The sequence below is a fragment of the Macaca mulatta genome, chromosome 4 (genome assembly GCF_049350105.2).
Source record: "Macaca mulatta isolate MMU2019108-1 chromosome 4, T2T-MMU8v2.0, whole genome shotgun sequence".
NCBI classification, from domain to species: Eukaryota; Metazoa; Chordata; class Mammalia; order Primates; family Cercopithecidae; genus Macaca; species Macaca mulatta.
The window spans coordinates 98722607-98745435 of record NC_133409.1 but is presented as its reverse complement, the minus strand read 5'-3'; the positions used below and the strand labels follow the sequence as shown (position 1 = coordinate 98745435).

Below are 22829 nucleotides of genomic sequence, written 5' to 3'. Positions count from 1 at the left end.
GGGGAAGGGAGTTGTGGTCAAGGCGGAAAATCCCCCCTCCCCTTTCCTTCCCTGAACTCGGGACTGCGCGGTCCTCGCGGCTGAGGAAATGTAGACGGTGCGGATTGGAGAGAGTAGGAGGAGAATGGAGGCCAGGTTCTCTTCCTCCTCCTCTTATTGTGCACTGGGGATTACCGCGCCTCCCGCCTCTGCGCCTCTCTGCTTCCCACTCCGACGGGCCTCCGCCCCCACTGGTTTGATTCCTTTGCCTTCCCCTGCTTTCATCCGTCCCGCCCCCAGCCCCGGCCCTGTCCTGGCTGTCTCCGGGCCTTTGTTGTTCGAATTTCGCCTTAGGACTGAAGGGGCCTTTGTTGATGTTCGGAGGAGCAGTCCCCGCCGACCCCTTCTAGTTGAGCTAGACGTTCCGGAGGGGGTGCTTGGCGGAGGTTGTCCCCTCCTGCCCATACTTGCTTGCTTGGTGCACCCATGGTAAAGCTTGATCTCCTTAGTGTGGAGGAGCTGTCCCTGTACATCTGTCTCAGATTGAGTGGCCCTTTGGGACGGCTTTTCCAGAGTCCGTTTCTCATTTGCTTCCACCCTTCGAGGAGTATGATTTCCACTATCCTTTCTCTGCCGATCACCCCTTCACCCCTGTTTCTTGGAGTTCTCCCTGTTTGGCTTCCTGATGAAGTGGGAGAAGACAGGTTCATGTGGATCTGTGCTTTGGGTAGTTTCAAATCTTTTCTTTGCTTGCCCAAGGACGCTTCTCACCAGTGACTGCATTCTAATCAGAATTTGGAATGTTAATAACACTGTTTGCTAGTGATGAAAATAATTTCATCCTTGATGAAAATCGGAGAGTTTGGGACTACATTTGGACTTCATTACGAGCCTTGCACTTAGGTTTGAAATTTCAAGGTAGTGTTGCTGGCTCTGGTGAAGACTTTGATTGGATTGTCTTGAGGAGGAAAAAGAAGACACAATTTACACAGGTCATATTTAGAGTTAACTTGTGAATGTATCTTTACAGAGAATTCGTTTTGGAAAAGTATTGATCTTAACGTAGAACAATGGTTGACCATTTTAGCTGAGTAGATTACATTTTCACTTATTTTTTAGCCTCCAAATATTGAAATCTTTCCATTATAATGTCGGGGATACGTGATCATATACAAAAGAATCTCCGCCGCTGTATGCGCTTTATTGTCATAAATTATTTGATGGCTGTTCAAAATCTTAAAAACAGAAACTGTGAGATCAAGTGGTGACTTGTCTAGGAGGATGTGCAATTTGAAAGCTCCCTACTTAGGTAAATAGGTCTGGTGAATACCTGTGGCAAAATTAGAGGCTCATTCCTTTGAATTCTAATATTAAAAAATTGTTGAAATTTCTCAGTTTCTTTACCTTGCAGTACCCACTCATTCTTAATTGGTCTTTAAAGATTTATTTTAGAGAGAAAAAGATTTCTCTAAGATACCTATAATAGGAAGTATTTTATTAGTAAGTCGAGTCAGTTTTTATATAATAGTCAGTGAGAACTATTAAAGTCTAGCTTTGCTGAAAGACATTTTTCCCCTAATAGTGTCCACTGATAGTTTTAAGGCTAATTACTGTAAATTCTCTTTTGTCAGCAGTATTTTTAAGCAGGATTAATAATTCTGGGAAAATAGAATTTCATGCAAGCTAGACCCCCCCCCCTTTTTGTGGGTGTGTGAGGTTGTAAAGTTATCACTTAAAGATTATTTATTTATTTATTTTTGAGAGACGGAGTCTTGCACTGTCACCCGGGCTGGAGTGCAGTGGTGCGATCTCAGCTCACTGCAACCTCCGTCTCCCGGGTTCAAGGGATTCTCCTGCCTCAGCTTCCCAAGTAGCTGGGACTACAGGTGTGCGCCACCATGCCCAGCTAATTTTTGTATTTGTATTAGAGATGGGGTTTGGGGTTTCACTATATGTTGGTCAGGTTGGTCTTGAACTTCTGACCTCAAGTGATCCACCTGCCTCCATCTCCGAAAGTGCTGGGATTTCAGGTGTGAGCCATCTCACCCCGCCAGACTTACAAGAGTTTTTTAAATGAGTGAAACAGCATTTTAAAAATCAGAATGAAAATAATTTCCTACATTAGTTTCATTAAATGATTAGTCTTACACATAAATTGTTATTGATGCTACTGACAAAAAACATCAAACAGTAATGAAACGAAGGCTGGATTTGTGGATTTCAAAAATTATAAAATATTTCATACACTGTAATCTCAGAATAATTTAAGTACACTTAAAAGCAATCTCCATTTGAAACGATACGGAGTGTGTCTAATTTCCTCTGGAACGTTTTCTGGGGTGGGGTTTTTTGTTTTGTTTTTCAGGTAACCTATTTATGTTAGTGATCTTGTCAAATGGAGGTAACTTGAAACCATTGTTTTATTTATGTTTATTTACAGGGGTGGAGGTGGCTCACGCCTTGAATCCCAGCAGTTTGGGAGGCCAAGTAGGGCGGATTGCTTGAGGCTGGGCAACATGGTGTGGCCCCTTCTCTACAAAAAATAGAGAAAACAAAACAAAACAATTAGCCAGGCTCCGTGGCGAGTGCCTGTAGTCCCAGCTACTCGGGAGGCTGAGGTGGGAGGATCATTTGAACCAGGGAGGCAGAGGTTGCAGTGTGCAGAGATTGTGCACTGTGCACCTCCAGCCCAGGTGACAGAGCAAAATTCTGGCTCAGAAAAATAAAAAATAAAAATAAAATTGTATCTTAGCAATTACTACCTAGCATTTTGATACGAAGTTGAGTGAAGCAGTGTTTAACAGTTGTAGAATTTATTGGCACAATCTAAATATAGTGAGTGCCAGGGATACTAGGAGCTAGAAATTATCTGTTAGTTTCTAATCTTGAGATTATTGTTTAACTTTTTCTATTTAAGCTTTTCCTGTAAAACTGGGATAGTCACATGCTTCAAGAAGGCAAAGATGAATAAACGTTTGTCAAAGTTAATGGGCTTCAGAATTAATATTCTGCCAGTGTTGATGCTTAGTGCTTGTGTAACCCTTATTTTTGCATTTACTTTAAAAAATGAATTAGTTTACTTTCTATGTAATGTTTATTAACAAAAGTTAAGTTTCTGGAGAATGTGGTGAAACCCACAGAAATAGGAGTTGCTTATGATCCCTAGTTTATAGAATTTTATTTTTGAGTGAGGTAGGAGATTAATAGATTTTTTTAAATTCTGAGTAGCAGAATAGAAACGAAAGGCATTAAATGCTTTTCTTAACAGTGTTGTTTTGCTCTTTCTGGAAATAAGCCCCCCTCTTTGCTTATTTAAATGAGAATTTGCTTAAAGCTTAAGTGGGAGGAGGGAAGAGTAAGTGGAGGATGGGCATGGTAGAGCGCCTGTCATAAATCTTAAATTTTCCTTATTTTATTTTATTTTTTGGGAAATGGGGTCTTGCTACATTGCCCAGGTATGATCTCAACCTCAAACTCTTAGGCTCAAGTGATCCTCCTGTCTCAGCCTTCTTTTTTTTTTTTTTTTTTTTTGAGTTGGAGTTTAACTCTGTCACCCAGGCTGGTGTACAATGGCGCAATTTGGGCTCACCACAACCTCTGCCTCTTGGGTTCAAGCAATTCTCCTGCCTCAGCCTCCCGAGTAGTTGGGATTACAGGCATGTGCCATCATGCCCGACTAATTTTGTATTTTTACTAGAGACAGGGTTTCTCCTTCTTGGTCAGGCTGGTTCCGCCCCCCTCAGCCTCCCAAAGTGTGGGATTACAGACATGAACCACCACGCCTGGCCCTTTCTCAGCCTTCTAAGTAGCTGAGACCTCATACACCACCACGCCCAGCTCTTAAATTTCCTTGTATCTTTTCAAAGTTAGCTTTAATATGGGCAATATAACCAACCCAATTTCTTAAAATTGGCTTAGAATAAGTATATAGAATAACCAGAAGTAATTTCTTGCATTTACTTGTTTTAGGATTATTACTGTATTTATTATATAAAAAATTGGTTATAATTGGAATCTTTTGAACTAGTTAATTGTATTAGACTGGGCCAGTAGTCAGTCATTCAACATTTCTACTGTATACAGGCTAGGCAAGCATGATCATGGTCCCTGGCTTCAAAGAGTTTATAGTCTCTGGAGGAAGGTAGACAGATAATCGTAAACTGTGATTTATATATTTTATTGCAGAGATGAGTACAGTAAAGAGGAAGGTTATTTGGGAGTTTTAAAAGAAGCATTCCAACAGAGGAGTTGTTCTAAAGATATTTTAAAATAATGGTTGGAAAAATTGGCCATTGTAATAGTTGATTTGTTGGAGTATGATATTTACTGACAGCACTATATACTGGACTGACTGACTGGTTGATTGTAACTGTTATTGACCATTGATCAGTAGTGATCTGGTGGCTGACAGTTGTTTTAAAGGGTTGAATTGCAGTCGCGTGTGTGTGTGTATAATACACACACACATACACATACATGTGTGTGTATATGTATGTGCAAGGACCTAGGTTTAGATGTTGCAGAGGATATAAGATACAAGAGACTCTAATAAAAAAAAGTATGTGTGTGTGGGTGTGTGTGTGTATATACATATGTACGATGTGTGTGTGTATATACATATATATGAAGTGTGTGTATATATATAAAATTTTCTTAGTTCATATAAGCAGTGCTTCTCAACTGGACATAGTACTTTCCCTACCTCCAGTTATCTCTTCAAGGGCACTTAGAAATATGTGGGATCAGGCTTTTGGATGTTGCTATGACTAGGGATGTGGTACTGGCATTTAGTGCCCATGACCCTGAATGCTAAATTCTCTGAAGTGATCAGGACAGTCCCAACAAATGGAAACATAATCCCTCTGTCTAAATACCTGCAGTGCCCTTTTCAGAAACATTGAATAGAAAGAAAAATAATATATTTAGAAGGGTTTTTTTTGTTTTTTGTTTTGTTTTGTTTTTAGTCCTTATACTCTTTTCATATTGAGATAGTTAAGCTCCAGATATATGGTTAATTTGGAACAGGTTCAGGTAAATTATATTCAACTATATTTAAGTATAATTTGTACTGACCATGAGAGGTCAAGAAGCTTTCTACTTTCTTAGCAGAAATTACAAGCAATTACTTAAACAGTTAGTAAAACAACTCTTACTAGGTTAAAGAAGGCAGCAACTTCAGCATAATTATCCTGATTAAAGCAAAGGTTTGACATTTTGGTGTAACAAATTCCGTACTTTTAAGCATTTATATGCAAGGACCTAGATTTAGATGTTACAGGAAATAAAAGATATGGGCGACTAGTGGGATATAAATTAGTAAGATAATATTTAAATATCACTTCAAAATGACAGCTGAAAAGATGTCAAAAGGCAGTGTATTAACTAACAAATTCGTTTTGCTTTATTTTTATTTTATTTATTTATTTTTTCTGAGACAGGGTCTCCACTCTGTCACCCAGGCAGGAGTGCAGTGACACAGTCACGGCTCACTACATCCTTAACCAGCTGGGCTTAAGTGATCCTCCTGCCTCAGCGTGCCGGGTAGCTGGGACTACAGGTGCACATCAACATGCCTGACTGACTTTAACATTTTTTGTGGAGACAAGATCTCCCTACGTTGCCCAGGTTGATCTCAGACTCCTGGGCTCAGGCAATCCTCCCACCTTGGTCTCCCAAAGTGCTGGGACTATGGGCATGAGCCTCTGCACCCAGCCTGGTTTTGCTTTTTTGTTGTTTGTTTTGTTTTGTTTTAAATTGAAAATGTACTAATTGAAATGGTTTTTAAAAATTCACCCTGAGAAAGGGCATACAATGAAAACTTGATCTTTTTCCCATTCTAGAGTTCTGGTCTCATTTCCATGAAGACAAATCCCTTAATAGTTTCCAGAACTAGTTTGCTCTTTTTAAGAAAATAAAGATAACTACACTGCATCTTGCTTTCCCTCCCCCCAGAGGCATCTTCTAGCTCATTCCATAGCTGCTCATGTAAGTTTATGGCTTTCTGTTGTATAGTGTATAGTAATTCTAGTCTATGACTGTGTCTGATTAATCAGTTCATTATCAGTGGATATTTGGGAGAGTAAGTTAATTTTATGTATAGTAACTTAAAGAGTTCAAAGTAGGTAGTAAGCACTTCAGGCTGGGGTATCAGGGAAGGCTTTACCAAGAAGGTACTATTTGAGCTAGTCTTCATTACCTTTATTAGCCATTAGTGGTGCCTGATTGGTATAAGAAATAAAAACCAAATTAAAACTGTTAGAGCTACAGAATGTGTAGGTTACATATTTAGACATTTCTCTATATTTTATGTCTCATCAGTTTGATACAAGTTGATTCTTTTGTTTATATACATGTTTTGCTTAGCTTTGATTATAACTGCAAGAGCTTTGAAACTAAGCATTTTCCTTAAAAATTAGACTCTTTTTTTTTTTTTTTTTTTTTTTTTTTTTTTGAGACGGAGTCTCGCTCTGTCGCCCAGGCTGGAGTGTAGTGGCCAGATCTCAGCTCACTGCAAGCTCCGCCTCCCGGGTTTACGCCATTCTCCTGCCTCAGCCTCCCGAGTAGCTGGGACTACAGGCGCCCGCCACCTCGCCCGGCTAAGTTTTTGTATTTTTTAGTAGAGACGGGGTTTCACCGTGTCAGCCAGGATGGTCTCGATCTCCTGACCTCGTGATCCGCCCGTCTCGGCCTCCCAAAGTGCTGGGATTACAGGCTTGAGCCACCGCGCCCGGAGGCTATCTTAATTTGTAGGACACTTCAAATCAGAAGAAAAGATAGCTTGCTTGTTAATTAGTGATAATTACTTCAGGTATTGAGGGAGCAATAAGTCATTTAAACTTTTAGAAGTTTAGATAATGCTCAGGGGAAATAATGTTTTAAATGTTCATAATTAGTGTGATTGCATGTTAGAGATAATAAATTCTACTTTGCAGAATATGCTTATATCAATTTTAGCAAAGGGGAAAACTTTACTAAGCTGTGCTTGTCCCCTTCTTATCCTTTTTGGTCCTAAATTAAAATGAGGGAAGAGAACATTCATTCTGCAGATGTACTTCATAACATATAATAACCTGCCAAACAGGATTTTCATAGGTTTTTATCTGTAAAACTGCTGCTGTACTTATTTTCTTGAGCTTCTGTCAAAGATGAGAGGTTACATTATTTTTCCCAACTCCTACAGATAAATTCAGTTTATAAAATTAACCAATCAATGTGAGTATCCTCTTATAGTTGTAAAATGGAAAGTTTGCTTTCATTAGTATGTTTGTCAGCATGCACTGCAACTTTTAACAATGTATTGTTTTCCAGGAGACCCTCTTGATTCATTGTTTTTGTTTTGGCATTGGCAGTTGCACAATGTATCTCAAAAGAAAAATGTTACCTTTTCCCCCTTGACTTACATTTTAAAAAGAAAGACTAAAGGTCTCTAAGTAAGTATGTTCAGCTAAGAAGATTTGTTAAAATTCAGTTACATACATAAGGCCTGGCACAGTGGCTCACGCCTGTAATCCCAGCACTTTGGGAGGCCGAGGTGGGCGGATCAGGAGGTCAGGAGATCTAGACCATCCTGGCTAACACGGTGAAACCCCGTCTCAACTAAAAATACAAAAAATTAGCCGGGTGTGGTAGTGGGCACCTGTAGTACCAGCTACTCCAGAGGCTGAGGCAGGAGAATGATGTGAACACGGGAGGCAGAGCTTGCAGTGAGCCTAAATCATGCCACTGCACTCCAGCCTGGGCGACAGATCAAGACTCCACCTTAAAAAAAAAACAAAAAAACAAAAAAACCCACACATACATTTCAGTTATATATATCTTTTCTTGATTTATTCTAATCAGATGTTTAAATTGCTCTTATGTGGGAACACTAAGGTAGCTATGGAGAATTATGGAGTGGACCTCTACCTTAAAGAGCTTACAAAATCAACAGTGTGTATTAACTGTTAAGTGACAGTATTAGATAGTAAGGCATCTAGCGGTGTAATAAGTATGGATTCAAAGAAGTGTAGAGCATCTTAAAATTATTGTAGCCAGAAATTGAGCAGGAAAGGAAAACACTATTTACATTGGATCTTGAAGGATTTTGGATAACCAAAGAGAAGTGGGAGGGTTGAGAATAAAAGCTTAGATAAATGGACCAACTATTCAAACTGGTGTTTTTGGAGAAAAATGTCAAGTGATAGGATTGAAAGGATAGATTAAAACCAGACTAAGAGTTTAGGATGCCAAGCCAAGAAGTTTTGATAAATCTTGTAAGCATAGATTTATGGTTACATGGCCTAAAGACTCATCCTTCTGTGTTTGAGGCATTGAAATAAAAGTTAAATTCAGAATGTTACAACCCTTGTTTCCCCCACCCCGCCCCCCCAAGTATCCTGTATCAGTTACTGTCATGTTACAGACTATCCAAAAACTTACTGCCTTTAAAAGAACAGCCGTTTTTATTATTGTTCGCAAGTCAGTGGGTCGGCTGAGTGGTTCTGCTGTCAGCTGTCAGGTTATCTGGGGCTGAATGGTCCCAGATGGTTTCATTCATATGTCTGGTGGTTGTCAGGCTGGTCTAAAGGCTTCACTTGGGCTGGCTTATTTCTCTCTTCTTAGCCTTCTCTAGTAAGGTAGCCTGGATTTCTTTACATGGTATCAAGAGAGTAAGTTCTTTTCCACACATGCTTTACTTTGTATGCCCCTCCTGGTGTCATATTTATACTGATGTCCTGTTGGCTACTGCCAATTAAGTGGTCAAACTCAGCCTCTTTGTGGGAAGGAGACCACACATGCTATGGGTACAGGGAGATGTGATTCTTTAGGGACCATTTCTGTAACACTCTACTACATGTCCCATTTCCCTTTATTCCCTACTGCAGTGTGAGGCACTTTTATAGGACAAATTTAATTTTTTACTCTCAATTGCTATTGCCTCTGCTTTCTTTCTTGTCACTCATCTTCTCTAACCACATCTGTGTCCATCTGATTGGCAAAAGTCATTCCCATTCCTGCTTTCTGATCTCAGTCTCTAAATAGAAGAGAGGCATCCTCACCCCATCACTGAGACTTTAGAATATTTGTGGAATGACCTCGTTTTTGTTTTTGTTTTGTTTTTGATATGGAGTCTCACTCTGTTGCCCAGGCTGGAGTGCAATGGGGTGATCTCGACTCACTGCAACCTCCGCCTCCCAGGTTCAAGTGATTCTTTTGCCTCCACCTCCAAGTAGCTGGGACTACAGGCATGTGCCACCATGCCCGTCTAATTTTTTTTTTTTTTTTTTTTGGTACTATTAGAGATGGGGTTTCACCATGTTAGCCAGGCTGGTCTCGATCTCCTGACCTCTTGATCCGCCCTACTCAGCCTCCCAAAGTGCTGGGATTACAGGCGTGAGCCACCTTGCGTGGCTAGAATGACCACTTTATTTACCATGGTTCTTTACCTTGATATTAAACCTGGTCTGAATTTGTTGTGTTGCATTATCTCTACCTTGTATAGTCTGATAATGACATCCTAGTTCTTGTCCCAATGAACTTGCTTTTAACATTCCTTTCAGTTTGTGAAATTCTCCAAAGTCCTGCTTTTGTCTTTCTCAGTGGCAGACTACTTCTTGTAACAGTGTTTCTCAAACTTCAGTTTGCAGAAATCAAAGAGAGTAAGTCTGTAGATCTCAGAGTTACAAATTATTCACCTCAGCTTATTCAGGTTCAACATTCCAAATCTGAAATGGTAAACACTCTGGTCCCAAGCATTTTCAGATTAGGGATACTCAACCTGGAGTAAGATGTAACTTTATTTTACTTCACTATTTAGTTGTCACACTGAAACAAAATGACCACAAAACAATACTTATCCTTACTATGTGTGACACATTCTGTTTTTACTTATTTTAAAATGTTACTCTTGATTTTATAATCCACCAATAGGTCATAACCCACAGTTTGAAAAATACTCTTTTAGAGGGTTACTGGGATTCAATTCAGTAGTAAGTAAAAAAGTAGGCAGTCCCTATGTTTAAGCTAGTCTTTTAGTCTAGTTGGCCCAGAACATTCTTTTATTTAGAAGCATCAAAATTAAAATACAGTTTCACATTTCTTTTCTTTTCTTTTTTCTTTTTTTTGAGATAGAGTTTCTCTCTTGTCTGCCAGGCTGGAGTGCAATGGCATGATCTCAGCTCACTGCAACCTCTGCCTCCCTGTTTAAGTGAGTCTCCTGCCTCAGCTTCCCGAGTGGCTGGGACTACAGGCAGGCACCACTAAGTCCGGCTAATTTTTGTATTTTTAGTAGAGACGGGGTTTTGCCATGTTGCCCAGGCTGGTCTCAAACTCCTGACCTCAGGTGATCTGCCTGCCTTGGCCTCCCAAACTGTTGGGATTACAGGCGTGAGCCCCGTCACCTGGCCAGTTTTACATTTCTTAAAGTGAATGCTAGAAACCCAACATTATGTTCACAGAACCCAATTTGAGAAATACTGATGCGTAGGAAAAAACCTACATTTAAGCATGAACCCAGTGCTCTCCCTCCTACTTTTTTCAGCATTACTTTTTATTATTCTACAGGAACTTTCTGCTCCAAGTTTATTAATTCCTCACAAGCATACCTGTTCATTTTACTGCCTTTGTGACTGCTTAGATAACTTTGCAATGTTACAATAGTGGAAAGCCAAATGGCTTTGAGTTCAACTAACAGCTCCCCCACAATCTGGGAGAAATATTCAGCTCCGTAAGTCATGCTTTCTTTGAAAAAATAAGGCTGAGGTAAGGGATGATAAATGCCCACCCATAGAGGGTAGGAGACACTGGTGAAGGCTCCCAGCACAGTGTCTGGCATAAGGAAGACATCATGAACAAGTAGTTTTTGAGTCATTCTCAACTCTACTTGTACCTTAAAGCCCAGGATGATTACGTGTTTTCCGAGTATACCCTTCTCTGGTCTGCACTTGCTCTGAGAGTTACTTCTGACTTCTGTCATTGACTATGTTATGTTGCTTGTATAGCATGGATTTTTCAGTATGATTTAACTTTATTTTCAATGTTTGAAAATTTGTTCTAACTTTTTCAGTTTTGGTTAGGAAAATATACATGAGTCATAAATATGTGTGCATTTGTTGCCTTTTGTTTCTTTGTTGCATGCTCTATGTCCTCAGTAGATTTTGGATTCCTTCATTGGACATACAATGCTTTGATGTAGTAAGTTCTCCGTAAGTATTTCTTTGAGATTTTTTCTCAGAGCTTTACTTGTCCTCAAATATTAACACTTTTGAGTTTTGATTTGCCCAAGGTGCCAGAGTTAGGATATGGTTAGCCCCCAGGTCCAAATTAAATATATTTTGCTGCCTGTGCCTCCCGTGTTCTTTTGTTAAAAGAGTTACTTGACTCTTCCTGAAATAGGTTATACTGTTTTATTGTAGTAGTGTTAAAAAACTACTTTAATAGTAAAAATACTACTATTTATTTCCATAAACTAGGAAATGAACTGCAGGAAGAATCATTTATTTATTCCATTAGCAGTTACTTGGTGCTTAATTCATGGCAGACACTGTACTATTGGTATAGGAAAAATTTGCTGTCACTTTAGCAAAAAACTTGCAAAAGTTAAACTTCTGAAGTCAATCCTGAAATATTTTTTCCCTCAGTACATTTCGTTTTCAGTTAAAGTAAAACTGACTCTTGAATCTTCTGTTTTAGGCCGGGTGCAGTGGCTCATGCCTGTAATCCCAGCACTTTGGGAGGATGAGATGGGTGGATCACCTCAAGTCAGGAGTTTTAGACCAGCCTGACCAACATGGTGTAACCCTGTCTCTACTAAAACTACACAAGTTAGCTGGGCTTGGTGGCACATGCCTGTAATCCCAGCTACTTGGGAGGCTGAGCCGGGAGAATCGCTTAAACTAGGGAGGCAGTGGTTGCAGTGAGCCAAGATCACACCATTGCATTCCTGCCTGGTCAACAAGAGTGAAGTGAAACGCCATCTCAGAAACAAAAAACAAAAAACTTCTGTTTCAATGACAACCTTGCTGTTTGTACATTTAGTTTTCCTGAAATACTTTTGAGATTATGAGATTGAGGAGAGCTATGTTTGTTAGATATATTTTGCTGCTCTTTATGTGGTTGAGAAAGTAATTTGAACTAAGATTGTGTAGGAATTCTTGGCTAATTCAGAAAATGCCACCTAACTGGCATTCAAAGTTAAACCAAATGTGATTATCCAGAGTGTAGTCCTTTCTTTACCTGTAAAGGCAGAACCAAAAGGACTCTTAGTGAAGCTTCTCCATTGTCTTGGACTGAAGGCACCCATCCTCACTCAGACTGTCATTGTCCAAAATCAGTAACGTTGTTTTACTTACAAGTTAGGAAATTCAATTACCTAATTTCCATAATCTGCAAATGGGTGGAACCTTGGAGTTAGAGGCAAGACCAACCAGATTGAAGAGACAGGGAATCAGTATTCGGAACAGGCACTGTTAGATGCTTTACTAACGATTAATTGTTTAATCTGAAGGCCTATGAGATCATAGGATTCAAGAACCATTTAGTTTGTTTTAGTATCCAAGTTAATTTAAATTGCCTCCTACGACCTCACCATTACTACTATATAATACTTGCTCAGTGTGACCCAGCGTCATCAAAAATTAAGTGATTATTTAGGAAGACTGAGGCATAGGGTTAAATGGCTAAAACTAAGCAGTGCTTTAAAAAATAAAATTTCAAATACCTGGAAAATGTCTTCATGTGGAACATTTGGCATCCTTATTGATGCCTGATATAGGAGGTGATATATTAGCTTCATAATAGTTTTTTTTTTTTTTTTTTAGGTAGAGTTTTGCTCTTGTCACCCAGGCTAGAGTGCAGTGGCACGATCTCAGCTCACTACAACCTCTGCCTCCTGGGTTCAAGTGATTCTCCTGCCTCAGCCTCCCGAGTAACTGGGATTACAGGCACGCACCACCATACCTGGCTAATTTTTCTATCTTTATTAGAGACGGGGTTTCACCATGTTGGCCAGGGTGGTCCCGAACTCCTGACCTCAGGTGATCCGCCCATCTCAGCCTCCCAAATTGCTGGGATTACAGGTGTGAGCCACCGTGCCCGGCTGATTACAGGTTTTATATTTAGAAAGAGGTTATTAAGTTTAAAGATAGTACAATAATCCCTTGGTATTCATAGACAATTGGCTCCAGGACCCCCCTTGGATTCCAAAATCCCCAGATGCTCAAGTCCCTTAAATGAAATGGCATAGTATTTGCATATAACCTAGCATATCCTCCCAAATGCTTTCTCTGTAGATGTATGTACGTAAATAGTTGTTATACGGATTTGGTTTTTTATTTGTATTTTTATTGTTGTATTGTTACTTTTTATTGCTTTTTTTAATTTTTATTTTTTTGAGACAAAATCTTGCTCTATCACCCAGGCTGCAGTGCAGTGGCACTATCTCCATTCACTGCAGCCTCCACCTCCTGGGTTCAAGTGATTCTCGTGACTCAGCCTGCCGAGTAGCTGCAGTTACAGGCGTGCCACCATGCCCGGCTAATTTTTGTATTTTTAGTAAAGACAGGGTTTCACCACTTTGGCCGGGCTAGTCTCGAACTCCTGACCCTGAAGTGATTCGCTCACCTCAGCCTCCCAAATTGCTGGGATTACAGATGTGAGCCACTGTGCCCGGTCTGCTTTTTTTTCTTTTTTTTTTTTAAATGTATTTTCCAACGAAGATTGTTGAATCTGTGGATATGGAACCCATGGATACTGAGGGCCCCCTGTAATTAACCGTTGGCTCGGCTCCTCATTGCAGACAGTGTTATACAGATATCAGAAAACTATTTGATATAAATAATCTAAATTAAGTCTAGCACTAATTTTGATTTACTAAAGTTAATTGAAGTAGTTATTTGTGATATTGAGAAAATTATTTCCAGTAAATAGGAATGATTATGCTACTTTTAAAAGATGAGCCATTAGCATTTAGTTGTTTTTTGTTTGTTTGTTTGGTTTTTTTGAGACAGGGTCTCACTGTCACCCAGGCTGGAATGCAGTGACGCCATCAGATCTCACTTCAGCGTCCACCTCCCAGGCTCAAGCGATCCTCCCACCTCAGCCGTCTTGGATAGCTGGGACTACAGATGTGCACTACCATGCCCAGCTAATTTTTGGTATTTTTAGTGGAGACAGTGTTTTGCCATGTTGCCCAGGTTTGTCTTGATCTCCTGGGCTCAAGCAGTTTGCCCATCTCAGACTCCCAGAGTGCTGGGGTTACAGGCATGAGCCACCATGCCCAGGCTAGAATTTGTATATACTCAAAATAGTTTACATTTTGCATTTTTCTATATGAACATGTGCATGTATTGCTGATCTTTCCCTACTTTTTGCAAATGTGATAGATTTCACTATATATAAAACTTAAAACATCACTATACGTTAACTCAAAAGCATTAACATTATATTATGGAATAATGCAAATTTTTAGTTTTTAAAAAACAACTTCTACAAGATTATTATATTATTTTAAAAGACTAAAACATAAAAGACTGATACTTAAGTAGTTTGAATCTGGCGATTTATTCCATGACTTAACCTATTCATATTTGTATAATCTTATTTTAAACCTTGGTTTGGGATTTTTTTTAATTGCCACCCTAAAATAGGATAGTGCACATTGCATAAAATGACATTGTCAATAAAATTTATATCCTCAAACTGACTATGAAGTTCATCAGCATGAAGATATTTTATAGAAAGCATTTCTGAATGCATGTATTATAAAACTGCTTCTTTAGCAATTAAGAATTAACCCTAGTAAGTGAAGTTGAATATGTTGGCAATAAATTGATCAGTATATCCAGTGTTGTGACTCATTTATGAAGTATTTTTGAAAAGGTTACCTGATGTTGCACATTCTGCCTAAGGAGAAATTATCTTCAACACCAAAAGACCTTTGAGGATTTACCTATAATTCAATGAAAATATTTGTGGTGTGAATTTTTTCCTCCATGAAAACCATCCTCTATAGATCTTGTTTCATTTGACCAAAAGAAACTATATCCTAGATTTTGTCTTCCATGTATAGTTTGCTTGACAGCCCATTAGATACTGTGAATTAAAATCTTGGGATTCTAAGGATGTTGGTTTTATACATACTGTTTATTGTGAGCTTGGCATGCCACTTACAGCATTTCTTTGTTTCTTTATCCTTGAAATGGGGACCTTTTGTGATTGTTATTAGAACTGATGAAAGCCATAAATATTTTAAATGATCGTTGTAATATACAGTAACATTTTCGTTTACACTTAGACTACTTTGGAAACACTTTGGATGTTTTATGTATGATATGACCTAGCATAATTTTAAAACATTAATAATTCCACTGTTTTCAAAGTTATCCATGATTATCAGTTTTAAAAATAATGTTAAATTACTGATTTATTAATTTGTTTAAAGCCCGCATTTTGAAGAGGGTAGGATTAGACTTTATAGTACTTTATAAAAGATCCTTTTGTGTGTGTGTGGTGGAGGGTTTGGAGTTAGTTGATGGGAGTGAATGTACTGGGAGAAGATTAGTGGCTTTATAGTTGAAACCTTTCCTTTGTCCAAAATTTTAAACTAGAATTTGAGAGGCTGGGGATGAGAGAGAAGCTGGGATTATACAGTAACTAAAAGAATACATTTTGAACTATGATTTGAATTCCAACTCTGGCACTTCCTGAAGGACTTCAGGGGTGTGTGTGTGTGTGTGTGTGTGTGTGTGTATGTTTAAATCTCTGTTCTTACTTATAGACTGGAGGTAATAATAATAATACCTGCTTAAAGCTGTTGTGATTAAGGCATAACGTTTGCTGAGTGCTTTGCTTATTATGGTGCTAGAATTACAGAGTAATTGTTAGCTATTAATACATTTAAGAGGAGTAGATCCAAAATGTTCCCTCATAAAAGGATATTAGTTTTAAAAAATTATTTAACCCACTATATCAAAAATGTTGTAATTTCACCAACATAAAAATTGACATAGTTTACAGTCTTTTTTTGTACATCTTCAAAGTCTGGTATGTATTTTATACTGATGACATATGTCAGCTTGGACTAGTTACATTTCAAGGGCTGTATGTATACTCACATGAATCTCAATTGTAATGAAATATACTGGTTTGCACCCTTTCGTTGTCGGCACATCTACTTGTAAACCAGTGTGAATGTCTGCCACTCTCCAACCTCTATATCCTATCATCTAGATTTAAATAAAGATATACCACTAGCGGACCATACTTATTGTTGAACATTAAACTATGAGATTAGCACTATGTCTGGTACTAGTTAAATGGCAACAAATATGCCTGACATGGAGAGTTCAATTCAACCATTTATGTGTTTGCAAATACTAACAAAGGTAACTGTGAATGGGTAATTTCTTTTTCTTCATAGCACCTAGCACAGTTACTAATTTTCTGTAATCTTTTATACTGTGTACTATTTCCCCTATGACACCCAATGAGGAAAGGAACTGCATCCACCTTGTTTGCTACATTTTCTCAGTAAAAGCAGTGAACAGCTGTTTTCTCTTTAGAACAATTTATGATAGCCTACCCCAATCATTAAAAAGTAATCAGGAAATTTCCCAGTAGTCAGAATCACATTTATCCTGCCTTCATCCAACTCCTCCTCCAAGACACAGCGGAATCCGAATGGTTGAGGCACAAATGGACAAGTAACAAGAGAACAGCTCTTTTCATCAACCTCTTAGACTTAAAGAAAAAAGAAAACAATATATATGCACCTGGTGGGAAAGAATAGTGAGTATTGTTCCCCAGGAGTCAGTCAGAGGCATGGTTCATTAGCACCCTGGAGACTAATTAAGCATTCTTTAGAATGTTTAACCATTCTGAGTTAAACAATAGAAGTACCATAGTAGTCATGATAAAGGAAAACCTAATACCAATAAATGCCCTGAGTTTTTCAAAATGCAGACTAAAATAGGACCAGGCATGGTGGCTTATACCTGTAATCGCAGCACTTTGGGAGACCAAGGCGGGTGGCTTACTTGAGCCCAGGTGTTTGAGACCAGCCTGGGCAACATGGCAAAACCTCATCTCTATAAAAAATACAAAATATTAGCTGGGCATGGTGGTACACACCTGTAGTCCCGGCTACTCAGGAGGCTGAGATGAGAGGATCACCTGAGCCTGGGAAGTCAAGGTCTCAGTGATCCAAGATTGCACCACTGCATTCTAGCCTGAGTGACAGAATGAGACTCTGTCTCAAAAAAAAAAAAGAAAAATTTAAATTAAAAAATGAAATGGCATGTAATGATTAAAGGTGAAATCTGTTACAAATAAAATTAAAAATCTATATTTAACTCATTCTTTAATACGAATAATATCGTATTATAATGTCCTTTTGGTAGTCTTAAGGTTATAGAAATAACTTTATATAGCATAAAACCTGGAAAGATGGAAGACTTGAGAGTCACAGCAGCTCTTTTTCTATATACAATAAAATGGCACTTTAATAATATTGGAATTCTCCAGATTAATTTATTGTCAGTTTTGTAATTTTGGTCCCCCCCAAAAAAATCCAACTCCTTATCAGGCGTTCCGTTTCGTAAACTGCTGATGTACACTGGCATTCCATGTCATTTAAAACATTCATCTATTGTGTAAGTCAAACTGAATCATATTTAAAATTCCCTAAAGAAGATAACTTTTTTCTTTTCTGTTTAGGCGAGCATTCCAAAAGTGGGGTAAATTTAGCTTCTTCACTGTGTTTTTTTCTTTTTTTTTCTTCTTTTTATGGTCACTTTGATAACCGCTGGAGTCACTACCTTGGAAAACAGGGTCCTAGTTCTGATGCTTTTTCTTTTTCTTCTTCTTTGGCTCATCTTCCCAGAGGTTATTCTCATTAGCAATCATCCTGTAAGTCTAACTCTTCCTTTGGGGTGACATCTGCAAAATTTGCTAGCTTGTGGTACCATCATCCACTTCATTAATCTCTAGGTGTTTCTGGTTTCTCTTTTTCTTCTTTGGAAGTTTTTCAAAAGCTTCTTCAGTGCTGGTTTATCAGAAACTTCAGAGTTCTTGGATTGTCAACTAGTGGTGGTTTTCCCTAAATGCAGAATATTTCAGCAGCATCTTAATCTAGATGAAACACTTCATATTCTGATTCATCACCCACACATATCTCCAGGGCCTGCCACTGGTCAGCTAACATCTCAGGTTTAGGGATGGACATACTAAAATATTTTTGTACAAAATAGCCAGTTTGACTATAAGACACTTTGTTAACTGTACCTTTTGCCCTGGTTCAGGGCAGAAAATAACAAAATCTACTTCAATGTTAAGATTAATGTGTTCTTGATCATCATAAGTATCTCCCAGTTCACCACAACTTTGATGTTATATGCAATGGGGACACCCAAAAGGCTCTCAGATAGTGCAGGAGCTTCACATTGACCTTCTCTGCAATGCCGGTGTATTTCCTGTTAAGGTAGCAGAGTGATGTGCTTTTGGCTGGGCCACCAGGCAGGAATAGCGACTATTCAATTCACCAGCATCCAAGCAGCAGGATAGGTCGGCAGCTCTAGGAGAGGAAGGACATCTTCAGCCACAGCGCCTCTGAGCAGCCTGCAGCCATGTGGCTTGTCCAAGAACATTAATCTTAGTGTTAATAAAATACTGTTTAGTTTCTTGTCATCTAGATAGTGGTTTTACAGTCGGAAAAAAAAATAGGGAAACTCCCTTTTCTCCCCAGTCTTACCTGATACCTTGATGTATAAAATAGAAAAGTTACTGTTGCAGAACAGTTTGACACGTAGTACTCTAGAATATAACAGCATTATTGGCAGGGGTCGTGAAGGGAGTTAAAGTGTAGTTCTCTTCTGACAGTATTTTCTTCCTAAACTGGTGTTTTTCCCTCCTATTTCCTCTTTCTACTGCTTTCTTCTCTGTACTAACATAGTGAATGTTCTTAGAAACATAAAAAAGCCATTTCTGAAGAGTTTCATACCTTTGATTTAGTTTTTAAAGACTTATGCTGCTTATTCTTGTCTTACCTACTAAGGCACATTAAACTCATTTTTTTAGTACCTAAGATTTTAAATATATTTCTCTGGAATCACGGCACTGATGTGTATATAGTATGAATAGGGGAATTGTACTTTATCAGAGGAACAATAATATCAAACAGTGAAATTTATACAACTATACTCAGTGCTAATGTTTCTAAAAATTTATTGAGAAGACTGAGGTGATCTTACATGTTTCCCCAAGTCGTCGTCTTAAATTTTCTCTGGACTTTTCATTTCCTTCCTTGGAAACCTAAGGAAGAAGTGGCTGTTCCCTTTCCAAAGTACATCTTTTCATATGTGTACTTGATCCCCACCGCTTCAGAGAACCATCCCACTCTTTTGAATCTTAATCACTTTTCACGCTTCTGTCTTTTAGCGTATAGACGTATACATATCTTTCTCATCTTCTTGTTTCACTGGTCATCTCTCTTCAGATTTTGCCCCTTCCTCTGACTTCTTCTCTCCTTATGTGAAACTTCTTCTTCCTAAAAAAGGTTTTCCTTAATTCTTTTTTTCACCTCATCATTATTGCCAGACTTCTTGGAAAGGTATTGTTTTTATTGGTTTCATTTCTTTACCTTTCATTGCAGTTTGGATTTTACTCCTCACCACACAAAAGGAAATGTTCTCTTTTTTTGAGTTGAGGTCTCACTCTTGCCCAGAAGTGCAGTGGTGCAATCATGGCTCCCTGCAGTCTTGAACTCCTGGGCTCAAGTGATTCTCCTGTCTCAGCTTCCTGAGTAGCTAGGACTACGGGCCCACACCACCATGCCTGGCTAATTTTTAATAACTTTTTTGTAGAGACAGTGTCTCACTATGTTGCCCAGGCTGCTGGCCTCAGGTGATCCTCGGATCCTGGCTTCCCGGAGTGCTAGAAGTACAGATGTATTCCCGGAGTGCTAGAAGTACAGATGTGAGCCACCACTCTGGCCAAGAAAATGTTCTTTTAATGGTCACTCGGCTTGGCATATCTGCAGTACTTGTAGACCTGCATAGCAACCTAGCAGCTCAAAGACTATGTCATATGCCTGTACATGGTTTTAAAGAAATTTTGTCAGGATTTAAAAAATCATAAACTCATATTGAAATGAGGGTTTAGGGCTTTTGGAAAATCAGAAGATCTGGCAATATTGAACTAATGCCTGGCTCTGGACTGAAATGGCTTGCTGGCCAACCCCTCTTGGCTGTTTAAAATGTTTGTGACACCACCTAGACTTACCTTCAGTTTATTTACACTAGGCTCCTGGTTCTACATTTGTGACTGTTTATTGTCTTTACTCACTCTTCCTTTCACCTTCTGGAAGGTAAATGGTAACTATTATTAATATATTTAAGAGGACTAGATCCAAAAGTTTATAGTATGTGTGTGGTGGGGGGGCTTTCCCTCATAGGGAAGAAAAAGTATTTTTTCCTATCTGTCACTAGGTTCATGGCTGAGTCACCTTTAACAGAATACAGATTAACAAGAGAAAAGAACGCACATTTATTTAATAAAAGTTTTACATGACATGGAAGTTTTCAGAAATGAAGACCCAAAGATACAGGGAAACCTGTGTATTTCAATGCTTAGATTTGATGAAGAATAGACAGTGGTGGGGAAATATGATTGGACAAAGCAGGTAGGATCTAATGGTAATAAACTGGAGGGGAACTTAGCAAGGCCTGTTTGTGCAGATCCTTAATGTTCCTGTGTTTTCAGAGATAAGGACATTCCTTTCCTCAGGGAATAGTGAGGACACCTCTGAAATGAGGGTCTTATGACCTAGTTTAGAGGAAGGTCAGAAAATTGTTTTATAGCCTGTTTCAGGGGAGAAGGGTGGGAGGAGATCAGAAACCTTCCTGTTTCTGCTACTTTCTCAAATGCCAAGGTGCCATATTTTGGAGTAGCATTTCCTGAACCCTATCACCCTCAATGTTTTCTTCTTTCACTCTTCACTGGCAACAGTCAAGCATTTTTTCCCAACTTATCATTATGTCTGAGGCAGGACTTTCTCCTCAGAAAGTGGTTCCTGATGGCCCGGTTGATAATCCATGCTTTACATAATCGTCTTCAGTAGTCATCCACTCTGACAGTATCTCCCATCGCTCACTCTGGATGGGATTTCCAGGTGTCCATTATTTTTATAGACTTTTAGCTCTTGGCTTCCATTTTCAGTCACCTGTGGAACTCCTCCTCGTGGATGTTCAGTAAGTACTTCTAATTAAATATGTCTGAAATGGAACTCATCCACTTTCCCCTCCATCCTCCCACCAATAAGAAAGCCTGTTGCTGCTATTCCTAATGCACCGCCTCCCCGCCCCGCACTCCCTCCCTGCCCCACACACACACTTATGTTTTTAATGGCCTGTTTAATCCTGGCCAGGCACGGTGGCTCACGCCTGCAATCCTAGCACTTTGGGAGGCTGAGGCTGGTGGATCACTTGAGGTCAGGAGTTCGAGACCAGCCTGCCCAACATGGTGAAACCCTGCCTTTACTAAAAATACAGAATTATCAGCACATGCCTATAATCCCAGCTACTCAGGAGGCTGAGACAGGAGAATCTCTTGAACCTGGGAGGCCGAGGTTGGTGTGAGTTGAGATTGCGCCACTGTACTCCTGGGCGACAAGAGCGAAACTCCATCTCAAAAAAAAAAAAAGTTTTGAATCCTTGAGTCATTTTTAGTTCCTCCTCTCATTTCCACAGGCCAGTTAACCAAGTTTTGTCAATTTTATTCCTGTACTATTTCCTGTATCCCTTGCTGCTTAAATTTGATAAGTCATTACTGGCTACGTAGTTTCTTGCCATAGGAAAGTGTAACAAATATTTATTTTTTCATGAAGGTACTTTTCTGTCCTCCATTCACTTCTTTTTAAATCTGTCTCTATACTGTCACTAAGATTATTAGTTATCTTTCCAAAGCACAGATACCATATTTGTTCCTTAAAGATTTTAAAAGACTACATTATGTTGAAGAATTCAAATTCTGGGTTGAACACCATGAGTTAAAATCCCAACTTCACCATTTACTAGTTGTGGGCTCATTTGCTTAATTTCTTTAATAAGGATAATAGTCATGTCTACTTCATAGGTTTGTAAGGATTAAGTGAGGCATCAGTACAGTGCACATCACATTAACAAGCACCATGTAAAATGCTGTTGTTCCATGAAAACGAAAATTCAAGCTCATTAACCTTACATTCAGGAATCTTTCATGCTTCCAGTGCCCCATCCTGACTGATTGGCACCATATCTCTAATTTTTTTGTAGTCTTAGGCCTTTGTAGTCTATTCTTATGCTACAGCTTATGTATTCTCCCTCACTTCTGTGCATTTGCCTTAGCTTTCCCCTTTAGTGTTTTCTTTTTTTAATTGACTTGGTTTTTCCACATCTCTTTGCTTTAGTCTATGGTAAGGCTATTCAAATTCTACATTTTTCATTAGGCCTTCCTATGCTACTAAATGGATTTAATTATGTATTCCTCATTCTTTTTATTGAACTGTGTATGTTTTTCATAGTTTCTTTGTATTATGATTGTGTTTCTTTCTTCTACCTCCCAAGTTGGTGTTCCTTAAAAAGAGGGACCTTGCCTAGTTTGCTGAATTGTAAGTAAGTAAATCTTGTTGAATGGTTTTCTCCTTGGATAGGTGGTTTCAGTTTTTGGAAGAAAGGTGAATTTTGTGCCTTTAAGAAGCTGTTCTTTACTGAAATTATGTTACTTTTGACTATTCTTATTTCATCTCATTTCTGAATTGGATATCTATATTCAGGGCAAGGATTCAGTGTGATCAAACAGTTCTTATAAAGCAAATGTGAGTGTATGAAAAGTAGTAGTAC

General features: G+C 38.8%; 1 protein-coding gene and 1 pseudogene across 2 annotated transcripts in view; one reads left to right on the top strand and one right to left on the bottom strand.

Moving 5' to 3' along the window:
* ZNF292 (zinc finger protein 292) overlaps positions 1-22829 on the top strand; it is a 104442-nt gene that overhangs the window by 393 nt on the left and 81220 nt on the right. The gene's annotated exons all lie outside the window — the stretch shown is intronic.
* Positions 17612-19773, bottom strand: LOC100424845 (DNA-directed RNA polymerase I subunit RPA43 pseudogene; annotated as a pseudogene). Its single transcript, XR_013417095.1, has one exon. The product of XR_013417095.1 is annotated as a DNA-directed RNA polymerase I subunit RPA43 pseudogene (transcript).